General features: G+C 45.8%; 1 protein-coding gene across 3 annotated transcripts in view; it reads left to right on the forward strand.

Annotated features, from left to right (window-relative positions):
* Kcnip1 (potassium voltage-gated channel interacting protein 1) overlaps positions 1-16,956 on the forward strand; it is a 400,602-nt gene that overhangs the window by 85,424 nt on the left and 298,222 nt on the right. The window contains exon 1 of one of the 3 annotated variants that reach the window (XM_008850747.3): positions 727-745. The exons of the other annotated variants lie outside the window; for them this stretch is intronic. The gene's annotated coding sequence lies outside the window, so the exon portion shown is untranslated. Of the gene's footprint in view, positions 1-726; positions 746-16,956 lie in introns of those variants that run through there. 3 annotated transcript variants of the gene reach the window in all.

Below are 16,956 nucleotides of genomic sequence, written 5' to 3' on the forward strand. Positions count from 1 at the left end.
TGATTCGATGAAGTGCTGTGAATTGATTGGCAATAGATGGATGAACAAGATGGGGAAAAAAAGTAGCTTGTTCACATGCATGATGGAAATTAAAGAGCTGGGATAGGGGCTTATAAATCAACTAGATAAAAATGAGGTAGGGTTAGAGTTTCAGTTGGACAGTATGAGGGTTAGATACTCATTTCTTGTAATGTCAAGGTATTAAAACCAATCATTTCTGACTGGAGATGCCCCAGGAGAAGGATTATGTTTTGCCTATTTCCCATTACTATCTCAAGATACTTGAAGCTGGCTACTTTATGAAGTTTATGAAGTTTTATTTTCCTCACAGTATTGGAAGTAGAAAGTTCAGTATGGTGCTGATTATGAAAAGGAACCCTGACTATGTCACTTCAGGGTGGATGGCAGCATGGATAAAGAGCGAGAGAGCTAGAGAGAGAGAGAGAGAGAGAGAGAGAGAGAGAGAGAGAGAGATCATATCACAAGACAGGGAGCTGGACAGAGAGAAGAAGTGGTCCTGTGGTCCTGTACTGTTTAAAACAACCTTCTTAAGAGAACTAATTCACAGTCCCAGGAGAATTACCTTAATCCAGCTCAAGAACTTCACACTCAATGACCCATGAAGGGCCCACCAGTTTTCACATGACCATACTGAGGACCAAGCCTCCTCCACATGAAGCCTTGGGGGAGCAATCACATCCAGACTACAACAGCCATTGAAATCCAGGGGTGCTGCCACAGACAGGTAAGAGAATTTTCCACAAGTGTTGTTTCTGTAGCTGATCAAGTTTTCATTTAAATGATCTTCATGCCACCTCAGTGTTTTCCCACTGTCATTGTCCCACTTTGGAACTCAGCTCCAGGATAGTGGAGCTGTCCTTTCACTGCTCAGAGCCTGGAGCATGGGGAGTTCATGGCGACCCTCCTTGGGGATGGCAGCCACCATGTAAGAGTGGGACAACATGCATTGTGTATCCCTTACCTTGCAGTGAGATAAACTCTGGGGCACCGTTGAGCCTCCCTGGGTCTCTGCAGAACCAGCCTGAGCCTCAGGCCACTGGCATCACCCTCTTCATGTTCGTGCCTGCACCTTCATGTCTCCTCCTGGAAACATTGTCTCCATAAATCATTGTACACAACCTTGGGCTCCACTGTGGTTTGTCTCCCGGTAAACTCAAGTGATACCTAATCCCCATTATGACATATCAAAGTTGGGATCTGAGGAAACCATTAAGAAGTGATTAGGACAAGGACCTCATGAACAGACTAATCACTCATGTGATTAATGGTGCAGGTCTGCTGTAGCAGTCCAACTAGATCTCTCCAGTGTTCTCCACCTCTCCCCATGTGATGCCAGCTTTGCTGCATGACCCTGACAACCAGAAGGTCATCATCATACAGGCCTCTTGGCCTTGGCCAGAATTGAGAGACTAAATAAGCCTCGTGTTTATAACTTAGTTTGTGGTATTATGTTATCAGCAACAGAAAACCAAGGCACATTCTGCTCTGGAACCCCAATCTAAGACATGGGGTGTGTTCCTGATGAACTTACCTGGTGCCTGGATTCCTTGGCCCAACACCAGGGAAAGGTGACTGGAAAGCAACAGCTCTAGACAGGTTCAGTGGTTGCTGGGATGCTTGTCCTCCACTGCCACCCTTCACTGTGGTTTGTGCTCTCCCAACCCTGTACCGCCCCTTCTCTTGCTTCTGTCCCTCACATGAAGAGCCTGTTGGTCCATAGGAGGTGTGTTTAGCATCTCCATTGCAGGCCCAGGAACCAGTCAGCTCCCCTCTCCTTCCCCTGCTCCCTGCTCCCATCCTGCCAGATGCCAGCATGAAGGAAATTGTAATTTCACAAATTGCAGCATTATGAAACTCAGCAAGCTAACTGGCAGGAGGCCTAGGTGAGAAACAAGGGTGCAGGCTCAGCCATGTGCCAGGGCCCTGGGCTGCCTTCCAGGAAGGTCCCTTGCCACCTGCTGCTACAGCTTGTTCCCTGACCATGTCAGGGAGTGTCATGATATACAGACACAGGGGACATGGGCACTTGATGTCTGTCCACCTGTAACTTCCAGCAGACACTCAGGAAAGATGCTTGCTGCTGGCGGGTATGAGAGGCAGGGAGTCAAGCCTGAGCTCCCTATGGGAACAGTGAGTACTACTCAGAAGGATGCCGCCTAGGGAAGCTCAGCCTCAGCACTTCCAGGCTAAAACAGCTGGAACAGTGCGGCAAGCAGCCGCTTCCCCCTTTCAGCCTCAGCCTGTGGGTCTATCATGGAAGTGTGCCCACCAGGGGCAGGCTTCCTGGGACCTAATGAAAGCAGCTAGACCTGCAGAGTTTGGAGGGCCTCGAGCCCTAGGAGTGGCCTGTCCCTTCTTGCTCATGGTCAGAGTTTACCTGGCTGCTCATAGGAGACAATCAAGGTATCACAGGCTGTAATGTATCTCCCCTAAAACTCCTCACTTGAAGTCATAATTGCAGAATACACCGTGGAAATAGTGTCTATAAAAAGGTCATTGAGGGCTGGGCAGATTGCTCATAGGTAGAATGCTTGCCTTGCAAATATGAGGACCTAAAATCAATCTCAAGAAGCCTTGTATAAAATAGCAAGGTATTTGACATGTGCTTATAAACCCAGTGCTGGAGACAGGTGATTCCCTGGGGTTCACTGGCCAAGCAGCCTAGCTGACTCAGAGAGTTCCAGGTCAGTGAGAGACTCTGTCTCACAAAAACAGGATGGATAGTACCTGAGTAATAACACCCAAGGTGGCTTGTGGCCTCCACATGCACACACATATCATACACATACACATGTGCACCCAAGCACACACAAATATATATGTACACGCACACATACAAGAGGTAATTAAACCAAAATGATGTCAGTAAGACGGGCCCTTAAGCCTGGTATCCTTTTCAAACACAGTGTGGTACAACATTCACAGAGAGCAACTGCCATGACAGAGTCATCTACAAACCAAGGAAGAGGCTTCCGGAAAGATCCGCCCACACCACAAGCTGACTTCCAGCTCAGAACTTTGAGGCAGTATGTGGCTGTCTTCTAAGCCACCCCTGCCTGTGGTGCTTTGTGATATCAGCCTGAGCAACCTAGTACAAGGGCTCAGATAATACACAGAACACAGAGTCACAACCCAAACCCCAGCAAACTCAGTTGTTTCAGAGGCTAACCAGGAGGCAATGGGCTCCCTCCCCCAAAGTCACATAGCGACTTAGAAGAAAAGAGAAACCGAAGCAAGCTGGAGGATGGGAGGTCCGATAGGCATCAGGATGCTGAGGGGACAGAAAATCTATGTCCACGGCACTGCTGAAGATTGGTAAGGAGCCTCTTAAGATCCCACTGGACTCCTGAAACCACTGGTGGTACGGGACCCTAAGGATGCTGTGCCTCTCCTATGCACACGTGCACATCATGAAGATTAAGTTGTACTTTAGGTGCTGTAGGAGATGAACAACAGCTATTAATAAAACGAAACAATTATAGCAGTATGCTATGAGAAAAGTTATCTAAATGTGATCTTTAAAGTTTCTTTTGGTGTATCTGGATTTCAGGAAAGGCTGTTCTTGCTCTTAGGGCCATTATAATCAAGTCAGATCCTTGCCACTCAAACACCAGCACTGTGCAATACCACCACAGTTGATCTGACAGCTGCAATGACTTCTAGATGACTGACAGGCAGGCGACATATATTCCATGGAGATGCTGGGCAAAGGAAAAATTTACAGCCCAGGATAGACAGAGCAGGTAACAAGAAATTTCACATCGTGCTTCGCAGAATGTCATGAAATGTTAAACTTATGAATTAGTTCTACAATTTCCCATTTAATATTCCTAGGCCATGAACAGCTGCAAATGCAGACAACACAAGTGAAGACAAAGGGGTACCACTGCATGGGGGGCACTGAGATGGCTTGAAGTTTACTGCAGTGGAGGCTGAATAGAGCCTGAGAAAGTGGGGGTTTACAGTCAAGGTGGGGATTCATAGGCAGAAACGTAGTGAAAGGAAACAGCAATAATGGAGATTCTGGCTAAACTGGCTGAACAGGGGGGTTCTTGCTGGAGGTAGGTCAGGGTGACCAGGCATCAGTTAGAGGATGGTAGAGGATGAGGAACCTAAGTAGATAACAGTGGCTATCAGACAGTGAAGGGGAGGGGCTGTGCTCTGCCTAAATCGACCTAGCAGAGTTTGTGCTAATATTGGATGAAGCGGAGATGAACGTAGAAACACAAAAGTCAGGTCTTGCTAAGCAAGGGTTCCAGGGAGCCTAAGCAGTGGGTGAGCCTTTGTCAAAACTCACAATTAACAAGTCTAGGGGCATGTAGGCTTCAGGTAGTGCTGGCTCCAGGGGCCACGTAGACTCTCCCGTTTCTTGGCTCTGCATTCTCTTTTTCACATTTCTGAAAGTCCTCTTCTGCCTCCAAATAGCAAGCTGCCTTCTCAGATGCAGCCTCACATCCCGTCTGTGAATTCCATAGGGAAGAACCAGAGACTTTGGCAGTAGTTTCTGGAAACCTTCTGGGTTTCTTTGTGATCAAATACTGCCACATGTCTACTCTTGAACCAATTGCTGGGTCTAGGGAAACAAGACACAAATTGGCTTTGGCTAGGCCACGTGCTGTATCCCTAGAATGAAGGTGAGGTTTCCCCACTCAGTCAACCAGCATGGGAGAGGCAGATACTGAAATGCAAGCATCCAAGGCTGACGTAGCCAGAGGTTGACACTCCAGAGACAAACACAGATGGTCCAGGGCGTCAGTGCAGAATCTCCCTCCAAGGCTCTGGATTTAGAATATAGGACTATGGGAACAGGGCTCCACTCTATGGCTGGGGTCTTCAGGAAAGAGATGTTTGTGAGGAGACACTGGTATCCAGGCTGTGCCACTGGAGGCTCAATTAGAAGAGTTTAACATCTGTCATGATAAATAGCCATGCCACTGCCAAAAGTAGTTATGAGCAAGCTTACTTCGACAATCAATGCACTAAGACTAGCTTGCTGCCAAAAGACCCCCTTTTCCTCTTAAGTGGAAAAGTCCATTTAGATCTTTAAAAGCCCAGTCCAGCACACATAGTATCTCTTTGGGGTGACCATAGTAGAATCGACCTGTCACTTCTTTGTGCTTTCATTGTGTTCAGCTCTCCAGTCATTCATTCTGCAAATACTAAGCACCCACTATGTGCCAAACACTGGAGTGGGTGAAAGGACTGCAGAAAAGGATAAATAGGATAAATGGATGGATAGATGTGCCCCTCCCTTCATTGTAGATTTACATTCTAGGTAGGGAAATATTTATGGAATATATAGGTTAGTATAAGTTGTCATAATGTGAAAAAGAAAAGTGCCCCCAACCCTAGAAGTTTGATCTAAAAAGGGGGTTAGGTGATATAGAAGGGACTGTGTGAGGCTGTATTTGTTGCGTTGAGAGATGATGAAGGTGGGAAGCATGACCGCGGGGGGATTCAGTGACTGCAGGGGGATTCAGTGACCGCAGGGGGATTCAGTGACCAGGAGGGATGAACTGCAAGGTACTCCTCCTAGAGTGGGAATCATGGGAGAGGGTCACCCTGACTACAGTCAGAGACCAGCTACAGTGCTGGAAGATCCGACGGAAATGTGAGGAGACCAGGCAGGAAACCCTGGCAGTCACCAAGACAAACAGGTACCTACGGAGTGGATCTAGGAGGATAGGTGAGGTGGGGGGACATGATGGGAGATATGAGGGAGGAGTAGAAGGAGATATGAGGTCGGGAGCTTGCAGGACTGGCTCAGGAGCAGTAAGGGCCCTTCACTAAGAAAGGGAAAGCAGAAGAGGCCTCATTTGAGATGCCTTGAGGAAAGTCAAGGGATGTGTAAGGAGGTGGTTGAATTATCTAGGCTGAGCTCAGAAATGAATGGAGTGGAAGACGGTGACTGGATCATCTGAGTAAGTGTCGATCAAAGCTCTAAGAACAGATGAGATCACCAGGTGGACATGGTGTAATGGCAAGGGAAGAGGGTCCTGGCCATACCTTGAATATGGTCTATGTTTAATAATTAGAAACAAATTTGAATCTTAAAGGAAGACAGAGCAAGGATAGCCAGGGAAGCAACACTTGCAGGGGGGTGTACTAACCAGGGTCCCACAGCAGAGAGATGGAATACTGCTGGGGTTAGTGGAAGAGAGAGAGATGAAAGAGATGTTATGCAGAGAGAGACAGAGAGAGGTCTGTGCAGTGTGGTAAGGGAAACACGAGGGTCAGTGAACATTCAGGACCTGGACCAGCAACACAAGGGTGCTGTTACTGACCCTCGATCTGAAGGAGCAGGAGGGAAATGATGCTGGTGTGGCCACCTTCAAGAGCTGCCCTCAAGGAGGGCAGACCACACTACAGCACAAGGAGCAGTGCTGGCCAGACAGCTCACTGCTATGACTGGCATCTGAGAGAAACGGCCAAGGAACAAAGATTTGCTTTTATTTACTATTGAGACTTTTAAAAATAATCTCATGTAGCATATCCTGGACTTGAACTTGCTACCTACCAGAAGCTGGCCTTGAACTCTTGATCTTCCTGCCTCTACCTCCCAAGTGCCAAGATTACAAGTGTACACCACTGTGCCCAGCTGACAAGGTTTATTTTGACTCATTATTTTAGGGTTACAGTCCAAGGTCAACAGTATCCATGGATATCATGGTGGAGGGATGTGGTGGAACAAGGTTGCTCACTTCCCAGCTGCCAGGAAGGAGTGGGGGAGGGGGCAAGGGCAAGATATATTCAATGACACATCGCTAGTGACTTACTTCCTCCAACCAGGCTCTACCTCCTAATAGCCTATTGGAGAAGTTAGTGCCTCATGATCTAAACACCTCTCAATAGAGCCACCAACTGGGGATCAAGACTTCAAACTTGAGCCTTTTGGGGGACATTTTCTATGCAAACCACAACAGAGAGAGTGGGTGGAGCTGAGGATGTAGCTCAGTGGTAGATGTAGCAAAACAAAACAATAGAAAACGCCACAGAAGGAGGGGCAATGGGTGCCTGAACACCCCTCCTGCCACTCTCCTATCTGCTGAGTCTCTCTTTGGCTAAACCCAAGAAGTCAGAGACCAAGGGAGACTAACGTAGATGATGGGGAATCAACCTCTTAGGCAAAGAATGGCACAGACTAGGACAGAAGACAAAGAGCAGACACAATGGAGGAAAACCAGCCCAAGCATGGTGTCATGGAAGCTAGCGAGGAGAATGTTTCTAGGAGGAGGAAGGGGATGATGGTGTCCCAAGCAGCTGAGAGGCAATATCAAGAGAACCAAGTTGGTCTGTTGTGCCCATGGCAAAAAGGTCACCTGTTGACCTTAGAGAGAGCTTATTTGGTTGAGTAATGATAGAAACCCCTCTTGGTGGTAACAATAAAGGAAGGATACAGAGGTTTAGAGTTCACATTGCCGCCTTAGATATGTGGGAGAACTTTGGCTTCACCTTGCTCATGTCCAATGTGGAAAAATTAACACCACCTCCCTATTAAGGAGAGCTGGCAGGACTGAATAAAATCAGCAAACTCTAAATTTAAGGCAAACTCTAAATTCCAAGATGATGAGAAGCAGAAAGGCTTGTCCTTGACCAGACCCCAGCCAGGATGGTAAGGGGGGCCCAGGAGTCAGGCCACTGGGAATTTCACATTCGCTGTAGAGCCCTGGCTCTTCTGTCCTGCACTCCAGGCCACCTCGTAGGCCACTGGCCTGTGGGCTTCTTCTTCTCTGATGCTAGTGCTGTATCTCAGAGCAGCCTCTCCCCACCTGGGCCCTTCTTTGCATGCCTTTGTGGGGCTCCCCTCTCCACCCTGCCTTCCCTTCCTTATCAGGAAGCAGACCAGACATGGCACACCTGTCACAGGCATGGATTTCAGTCTGCAGCCTCAGTTGTGAGAATAAGGTAACTTCCTTTATTTCCTATGCTTAAACTTTAGCCTCCGTAAATATTCCTCCAGGCGCCATCCCAGGCCAGCAGGGTTTGCCAAGGCCCAAGAACACTGGCAGGGATGCTGTCAGATCCCCCAACTTCTTTGCATCTCCAGTTACACATAAGCCTGTGTGAAGTCTGCAGGATGCAATGAGAACATGGCCCCTCTGCAGGGAAGCATTGTGATTCAGACAATAGGCTGGCTTCCAGGAGAGTGAATAAAGGAGCCCCTGTTAGAGAGAGACAGCTCATGCCTCTAAGCACCTGCTAGGGAGCTGCTAGCCTGCCTGTCTGCCTGTGAGCCTCAGGGCTGGTGAGCCCACCATGCTCGGATTTGTATCTGTGGCTGCAGTCAGAATGTCTGTGTGGCAGGCCATCAGTGATGTTCTGTTCCTCAGCAAGGGACTCGGGTGGCAGACGGCAAATCACAGGAGACAAGTGGCATCTGCAGCCTTTGGAGTCCCATCTGCACCTTCCCTGAGGCCGGATGCCTGGAGCATGATCACAGACTTGGTTCAAAGAGGAAAGAGAAGATATCTGAAAATGAACAAGACAGTGTGGGCCACTGTGTACTGCAGTAAGCCTAGTTATTACTTCATCATGCCAGAGGAAGCAACTGCTAAGAATTGGAGCCTTATCTGTGAATAAGCTTTTGTCCTTTCTCCAAACCTTTACTAAGCACTGTCACCAGTGGACATGCACAGGAAGGGTCAGTGTTTAAGTTCATCCTTGCTTGGCTGCTTACAAGCCATATGACCCTGGGTAGAGTCTTTTGGTTTCCGGGAGGCTCTTACAGAGGAAACATCATGATGGATAGGCCTTAGAAGTTGAGCTGCAGAGTTCATTCAGAGACTAGGAAAGAGGTCATGGGCCTGACAGCCTCAGGGAAGATGGCGAGGTCATCAAGGCCAGATCCCATGGTCAGAGAGACTGGTAAGCATTCCAGTCTTGCGCTCAGAACAGCTGAACTAACACAGTGACTTTGATCAAGTTGTGGTCCTTTTCTGAGCAGCAGTTTCTGCTTCTACAAGGGGCTCAGGGTCTGACCTTCCAGGACTCAGCCTGAGCCTGGGCCTGCATCTTCCCCAGAGTGCAGGATGAGTGTCTCCAAGGAGGAATCATTTAGTGCAGCCTGGCGCAGCCTGGCTCAGCCTGGCTGTGGAGTCCTGGGATGTTGCTCACTGTACCCAGCAGCTTCTCATTTCTGTTAAGACAATCTGGAGATGACACCATTCATTTGCATCTTTTTATGTCCCCAACAGCATCTATTGGGTGGAGAGCTTGGTGCTAAAAGAGAGGGGAAGATTTAGATTGAGATCTTCAGCCCAGACGTGAATCATAACTGAGGACTCAGCAGGGGACAAGGTGAAGGCAGGGACTAGTTTGTGAGAACAGGCTTTTGTTGTGGTCGCATTTGAGGGGACGCAGACATGACAGTATGTGCAGGCATCCTTTCTCAGAACCCCTAAGCAATGGTCCTGTTCTTGAGTACTGCTTTCTAAAGCAGGTTCATAACTTTACATGGTCATCTGTTTGGTAGTGGAAAGGTTGAGGCCAATCCCAGTTTCTTCATTCGCCCATCAGTTGTTCCTGACCTTGGCTTTTGCAGCACCTTCCCCTGTGATCCATTTGGCTTCCAAGCCCTCACCATGGATTGAAACATAAGCTTATTTCAGCCATTTTCTGTTGCTATAAAAGAATATCTGACACTTGGTAATTTATAAAGAAGCATATTTAAGCTCAACACCATTGTACTGGGGAATGAAGGCTCAGCACATGGACTTTTGGGAGATACACACAGACCTCAGACTGCTTGATGTGAAACAACAGACTTAGGTTCAATGAGATTTAACTTACTGCTGAAAGAAATGCAAATTCAGAATTGTTGGGGGACAGGGGTGGGTATTTGTATGTGTCAGTAAAACTCCTGTCTCCCAACGTTCCCTGGGTGGTGATCATGATAATCCTGAGGTCTGGACAAAGGGCACTGTTTCTTGCCTTTCTGAGCCTCTGCTATCTGGGTCCCTCTACACAGGAAGAGGAAGTGGAAGGACTAAGGGTTGCTTTGATTTTGGGTTTTGTCCCATACTCATAATCCACATCCTCCTTTTACCTAGAGCATGTTCTGTACACCAGAACACCAGGGCCTGCACAGACTTGTTTCCTGGGTTTGTCTGAGCTTGTCTTTCTGAGAATCAGCTGTTCAGAGGGGCCATGGAGGGGTATAAATGCCTGTAACCATGTGCAGAAGGTGCCGCTGAGCATGAGTGGGAAGTGAAAGGGGGGAAGAGGAAGGGTCCATCCAGGCCAAGGCTCTAGCCTGCTTTCTCTGCACCACCATGTTCCAGCTGAGGAAACTCCCAGGAGTCTGAAAAACTGTAAACCAAGTATTTGTTAATGTTGTGTAATGGTTAATTTTCATTATCATCTTGATTGGGTTGAGAAGTGTCCAACAGATCAGAAAAGCATGTCTCAGGGTATGTCAGTGAGGGCACCTCTAGAGAGGATTAAGTAAGAAGGGAAAGGCCCACCTGAATTGGACAACACTGTCTTAAAGGCTGAGAACCTGGATGGAATAAAAGGGAACGAAGGAGAGAGCTCACCAGTTCAGTTTATCTCTCTGTACTTCCTGGCCACCATGGTAGGAACTACCCTCCATCATGCCTGTCTACCATGATGGACCTCTGAGACGCTGAGTCTCCTGTACTGGATAGCTTCAATTGTCAACTTCACACACCTGGGAAGAAGGAACCTGAACTGAGGCATTTTCTCAATCAGATTGTCCTATGCCCATATCTGTGAGGCGTTTTTCTCAATTGCTGATTGATATGGGAGGGCCCAACCCATTGTGGGTCCTAGGTTAGATAAGAAAGCAGGTTGAACACAGGCTGGGGGAGCAAGCGAGAAAGCAGTGTTCCTCCATGGTCTCTGCTTCAGTTCCTGCCTCCAGGTTCCCACCCTGCCTTGGCTTCCATTAGTGATGTGCTATTACTTGGAAGAGTAAGATGAAATAAACTCTTTCTTCCCAAAATTGATTTTGGTCAGGGTGTTTTATCATAGCAATAAAAAGCAAACTAGGACAGCTCCTAAACAAATCCTTCCTCCCTTAATTTGTTTGAGTCATGTATTTGTCACAGTGATGAAAAATCTGACTTACACGTCCAGAACATGTCCTGTTTAATCACTATTATAATTGACTCAATTTATAACTTTAAATATTTAGACATGTGGGAAGTAGGCCTCCAGAATCCTTTCCTGTTGCTGTAGGAAATTATCAGAAACTTATTGACTTGACACAATACAAATTTACTAGATGATAGAGGTTGGCAGGGCTGCATTCCTTTTGAAGGTTCTGGGAAAGAATCTGTCTCCTGCTTTTTCTCGCTTTGGGAGGCCACCCACCTGACATAGGTGGTCTGCCTTCCACTTTTTCATGCTGCCTGTTCTCTGGGGTTCTCTCTCCTGTTTTCCACATTTTAGGATATTTGGGATAATACTAAGCTCATACAGATCATCTGGAACAGTCTTTCCAGCTCAGTCAGCAGCATACCAACTTTAATTCTTACACCACCTAACACATTCACAGGTTCTACGAATTAGGATGTGGGTCTCTCTAGAGGGCCAATGTATTCTTTTTAAACAGGTTTCTAAGTTATTTTTATTTTATGTGTATAAGTGTATTGTCTGGATGTGTATAAGTGTACCTGTGTCAAGCAATGTCCATGGAGGTTAGAAGAGGGCATCAGATCCCCTAGAACTGGAGTTACAGACAGTTGCTAACCACCTTGTGAGATCTGGGAATTGAACCTGGGTCCTCTGCAAGAGCAACCAGTGCTCTTAACCACTGAGCCATCTCTCCAGCTCCCCATGTGTATGCTTACATTAAGCCCCACTGAGGTATGCATTTGTTATGGTTTAACATTAAATGTCTCTCTAAGGCTCATGTTAAAGGTTCAGTCACCAACCTGTATCCCTAACAAATGATACAGTCTTTAGGAGATGGGGCCTACGGGAAGGGGAACACTCTTGAAGGAGGGACTGATACCCTAACCCCTTCCTTTCTCGTTCCTTCCCAGTTGGCAGGAGGTGAGCGTCTTTCTTTAACACATGCTCTTGCTTAACTGCAGACCTAGAGGCACCAGAACCAAGCAAACGAAGGCTGAAACCTCTGAAAATGTGAGCCAGAATAAACCTTTCTTTCTTACAAGTTGATTATCCCAAATATTTTGTCATAATATCAGGAACTTTGGGTCTAGGAGGATAGTTCAGTTGGCAAAGTGCTTGCCACACAAACATGAGGACTTGAATTTGAGCCCCAGAACCCATATAAAGAAGCCAGGTGTGGCGGCACATAGTTTTACTCTCACAGGTGGATCTCTGTGGCTCTCTGGCCTAATCATCCAACTCAAGGTTGTCCTCTGGCCTCTACCCATACTGCACCTGTATCTTCCACATGAACACACACATACATACATGTACAAACATAAACTTTTTGATTGAAATATTTTATAAAAGCTTTTTTGGGAGGTCTTTTTGAGACAAGGTCTCCCTATAGCCCCAGCTGGCCTGGAATGAGTATGTAGGCCAGGCTGGCCTTGAACTCACAGAGATCTGCCTGCCTCTGCCTCCCAAGTGCTAGGATTAAAGGCATATGCCACCCCGCTAACTAACACAAAATATTATTTGCTGAACTCTCTTGAGAATATTGCTAGGGTTTGAGAATTTATTTTTCTTTGACATTTTGTTTGTTAGCCTTAGCCTTGAATGGCTGTGCTATCTCTCCAGCCCAATAATTGTTTTTCCATAAGAAAAACTAAAATAGAAACTTTCTTCAGAGTCTTATTCCCTCAAACATCAGGACTATGTGTGAGCAGACATGCAGGCCTGGGCATGTGCCATTGCATTCTGATAGACACTGTTATATCACTCTGACTCCAGGATGTAATATTCTGGGAGTTGAAATGAAACCTCTCCAGCTCTCTCAACCTATCCTTTGCAGAGTGAGAACTGAACTGGGGTCATACAGTAGACAGATCATCCTCACCCTTAAACAAATCCTCACTTCCCAATTGTTTTCATGAAAGCCACAGGAAGAATGCTAGACTGCTGGGCATTATCAATTCATACGCTCATTATAGTGGTTTGAATGAGAAATGTCCTCTCAGGACATAGGCTCATGAATTTGAACCCTCGGTTCCCTTTTGGTGATACTGTTTGGAGAGGTTTAAGAGCTGCAGCCTTACTGGAGGAAGTGTGTCACTAGGGGTGGGCTTTGAGAGTTCATAGCCTCTCCCCACTTCCTATCCACCTTCCCTACTTTCTCCTTGTGGTTGCAGATGTGAACTCTCATTTCCCTGTTCTGGCTGCCTGCTGCCAAGCCTTCCCCCACCATTGTAGACTCCTTCTCTGGAACTAGAAGACCAAATAAACTTCTTTTTATAAGTTGCTTTTGGTCATAGGGTTTTGTTTTTTCTTATCAGAGCAACTCAAAAGTAACTAACATATTCATCAATTCAACAAATACTAATTTAGCATCTACCCTTTGCCAGAGATAATTCCTAAGGTTAAAGACAGAGGTAGTTATTGATATAGCACCTCTATCTGTGGGAAGCATGTTAGACCCTCCTGAAACTGTTAGCAGAACTGTGCCCTATATATACTATATTTCTTTTCCTAGGCAAACCTGTGGTAAATTTTAATTTATAAATTGGGCACAGTAACAAATTAACAACCATAAATAATAATAAAATGGAACTATTACAACAACCTATTGTAATAAAAGTTATATGTATATGCTGTCCTCCCTCCCTCTTAACTCTCTCAAAATATCCTCTTGTATTACACTTGCCTGTCTCTTCATGCTCATATGAGATGACACAAGGCCTAGTGATGAGATGAAGTGAGGTGAATGATGTTGGCAGAGAGATACAGCCTCAACTCTTGCCTAAGATTACCTCAAGACAAGCACTTGATATGGGATGTGGAGACAGCAGATCTGATAACTGAGATCTGATAAGGAATTGACTAGTCAGCAGACAGCACACACAACCATGCATGCTCAATAAAGAGATAATTCCTTTCTGGGGAAGATAAAGTGACATGGTGAGAATTTTCATTGTGCTACTCATGATGGCTTGACCTTAAAATGGAAAATCTTTATTTCTAGAATGTTCCACTTAATATTTTCAGAACTTGGTTGAATATAGAATAACTAAAAGTAGAAAACAAAACTTTGGGTAAAGGGGGACTACTGTACACGACGTCGTTAGCTAGCTCTGTGACTGTCTGTAAAGGCCTTCCTCTCTCTCAGCTTCTACTTTCTCACTGATCACATAAGCAGTTTGATAGCCAGTAAAGAGCCTTATTACAAGGGCAGGGCTGTTGTTTTCTGCTGGGTCTCTCAGCACCACACCTCATGGCAGCCAGGAAGAGAGAGGGGAAGGGGCCAAGATCCCTACACAACATTAAAGGCACCCCCGTGAGCTATTTCTTCCAACTGGGTCCCACCCCAACAGTTATCACCACTTCCCCATAGCACAACAGTTCAAGGCCAAGCCTTTGAAACTGGGTTCTATGGAAGCATGTCATATTCAAACCATGACACACGGAAGAGGACCAGGGGGCTCTCGGCTGAATTGAAGCTCTATCACCACTAACACTACTTGCAAAGTTCTTTGCTGGCATTTATTAGTCCACACAAGCACTCATTTTCCAATTCATCCCAACACCATTCATGTTGACTCCAATTATTCCCATTTTACAAATGAAAAAACAAAGGTATAGTACTAGGGTGAAATTTGTTTTAGAGCATACTGTAGTGGATGTTAGAGCTTGAATTTGAAATTGCATGCCCACAAGGGAGAGTTAGCCTCTGATTTCCTTAAGGGTGCATTACTCTCTCCAGGCCCCAATCCAGGTGGCCTTAGGCTCTCCTTTTTCACCTTCTCCTGTTCCCTTCCTGTCTTCAAAGAGCTCCTTGAGTCTGGTTTATAAAGGCCAGCTTTATAGTTTGTCTTTATAAAGACAAGTTATCCTAGGACCAAGTAAATGAAACGGCTGAAGATAAGGTACTGTTCCAAGTCCTGTGCTTCTCACTCAGTCTCTTGTGGCACTCCCTTACCTTCCCTGGAAAACAAAGAAGTGTTTGATGGAAAACAAAGAAGTGTTTGATTACCCAGCATCTGGGAAGGTAGTGCCAAGACCAGGGAAGCTGCCACACAGTCATCAGTTGTATTTAGTTCTTCTAAAGCATGTAGCATGGCCCAGAAAAAAACTGATAGTTAAAAATCCTACATCACTGACATCTCCCTTTATTATCTTTGAATAGCCACTATAGTAAATAGTAAACCCAAGTGGGTCTCAGTACAGCTTGATCATTGGCTGTTACCTTCACTGGTAGGGATGAAGAATGTTCCATTTTGTTTGTTGAGGTCTAGAAACCTGTGGGGGATAGAGTCCATTTCTGAAGGTAGATGCAGTTGAATGCTATAAATAGATTTGGAATAGACCCCACTCAGGGTTATAAGAGCTTAGGAAAATTCCTTACTCTCTATGATTTCCCCGAGTTCAAGATAATGCTATACATCATCTGTACCTACAGCTAAGAAATTTCTGCAGTTCTGGTCACAGCTTCTGAACATCAACTCTTCCACTTCTGTCTTATCACTGGGAGTAGGTGAGATGAGACCTGCCTTGTGTCCAAATCTCCACTGGTTCTCACTCTCCACCAAGTGGTACAACTGGGTCCCCATGTCCCTCCCCAGGGATCCCGTGGAAAAAAACATGTGAACCTCTCTGGGTCCTGACTGAATTGAGTTTCCTTTCTCTACGAGACATGATAGGTGTTCCTGAGTTAACCAATGATTTAGATTCTCTCCCATTTTATTCACCTCTTTAACCCCAGCTGATGCTCTCTCTACCTTCTAATGCAATTGAACATTCCTCCATGCCTGACATCACATTTGCTGCACAGAATAGGAATTTTAAAATGTGTGTTGAATTCCTCTGTAAACTCCAAACTCTTAGTTCAAGGGAATAAGAAAAGTGAACTTAAGGGCAAGAATGGAGTGGGGCCATTTATTGACACCAAAGACTGACTAAATGAGGGCCACAGGCACTGCTAGATCTAGATGTTCATGTAGTGCTTGGAAATCTGTTTTCTACTGCAGCTTTCTACATGGAAGCTTTGTATCTGGAAGGCTATAATAATGCAATCATTAGCAGCACCCAAATTAGCTTCTGTGCCTTTTGCCATTCTAATGGCTTTGGGCCAGGTACCCTACCACAAGTCAATCACATGCCCACAAGAATAGAATGCTGTGATTAACCAGTTCTAAGTTGTAGTCCATGTCTGGAGTTCATATGCAGGCAGTCACGTTTCCTCATCTCTAATTCCATGCTGTGGGTCCTCTTACCACCAATAGCAGATGTGACCCTTGGGAATGGAAAACAGAAACCAGCCCAACTAACAAAATCCCAGCAGACATTCTGATTAGCATAACAAGACCCAGTCAAAGGAACGTGTGGCTTAAGACTGTGTTCCACGAGGGGTAAAAATATCTCATTTCCATTCAGAAGAACTTTCTATTACCACAGCAACCTAATAGCTCATAACAAGAAACAGGGATCATGCAGCAGTAGACCAGTCTACCAACACAGCATTGTTCCCTATTCAGAACTGTGCTCTCAACTGTGCCTGTTCCTTGCCCACTCTTTGTTTCTTGTTCTATAGAAAAACCCTTGCAATAAAGATGATATCCTTTACCTGTTGCTGCTGTAACAAACTACGACTCAGTGGATGACTTAAAATAGTACAGCTTTATTATCTTAGCGATTTGGAGGTTATATGTCCAAACTGGGTCTCATTGAATAGAAATCAAGGTCTCAGCAGGACTGTGTTCTCTTAGGAGGCTCAAAAGAAGAATCAATTTGTATTAGTTGCTTTATTATTGTTGTGGCAAAATACCTGACAAAGCCAACTTAAAGGGGGAAGAGTTTTTTTGG

This window comes from Nannospalax galili, unplaced genomic scaffold (genome assembly GCF_000622305.1).
Source record: "Nannospalax galili isolate Female #2095 unplaced genomic scaffold, S.galili_v1.0 scaffold104, whole genome shotgun sequence".
Classification (NCBI taxonomy): Eukaryota; Metazoa; Chordata; class Mammalia; order Rodentia; family Spalacidae; genus Nannospalax; species Nannospalax galili.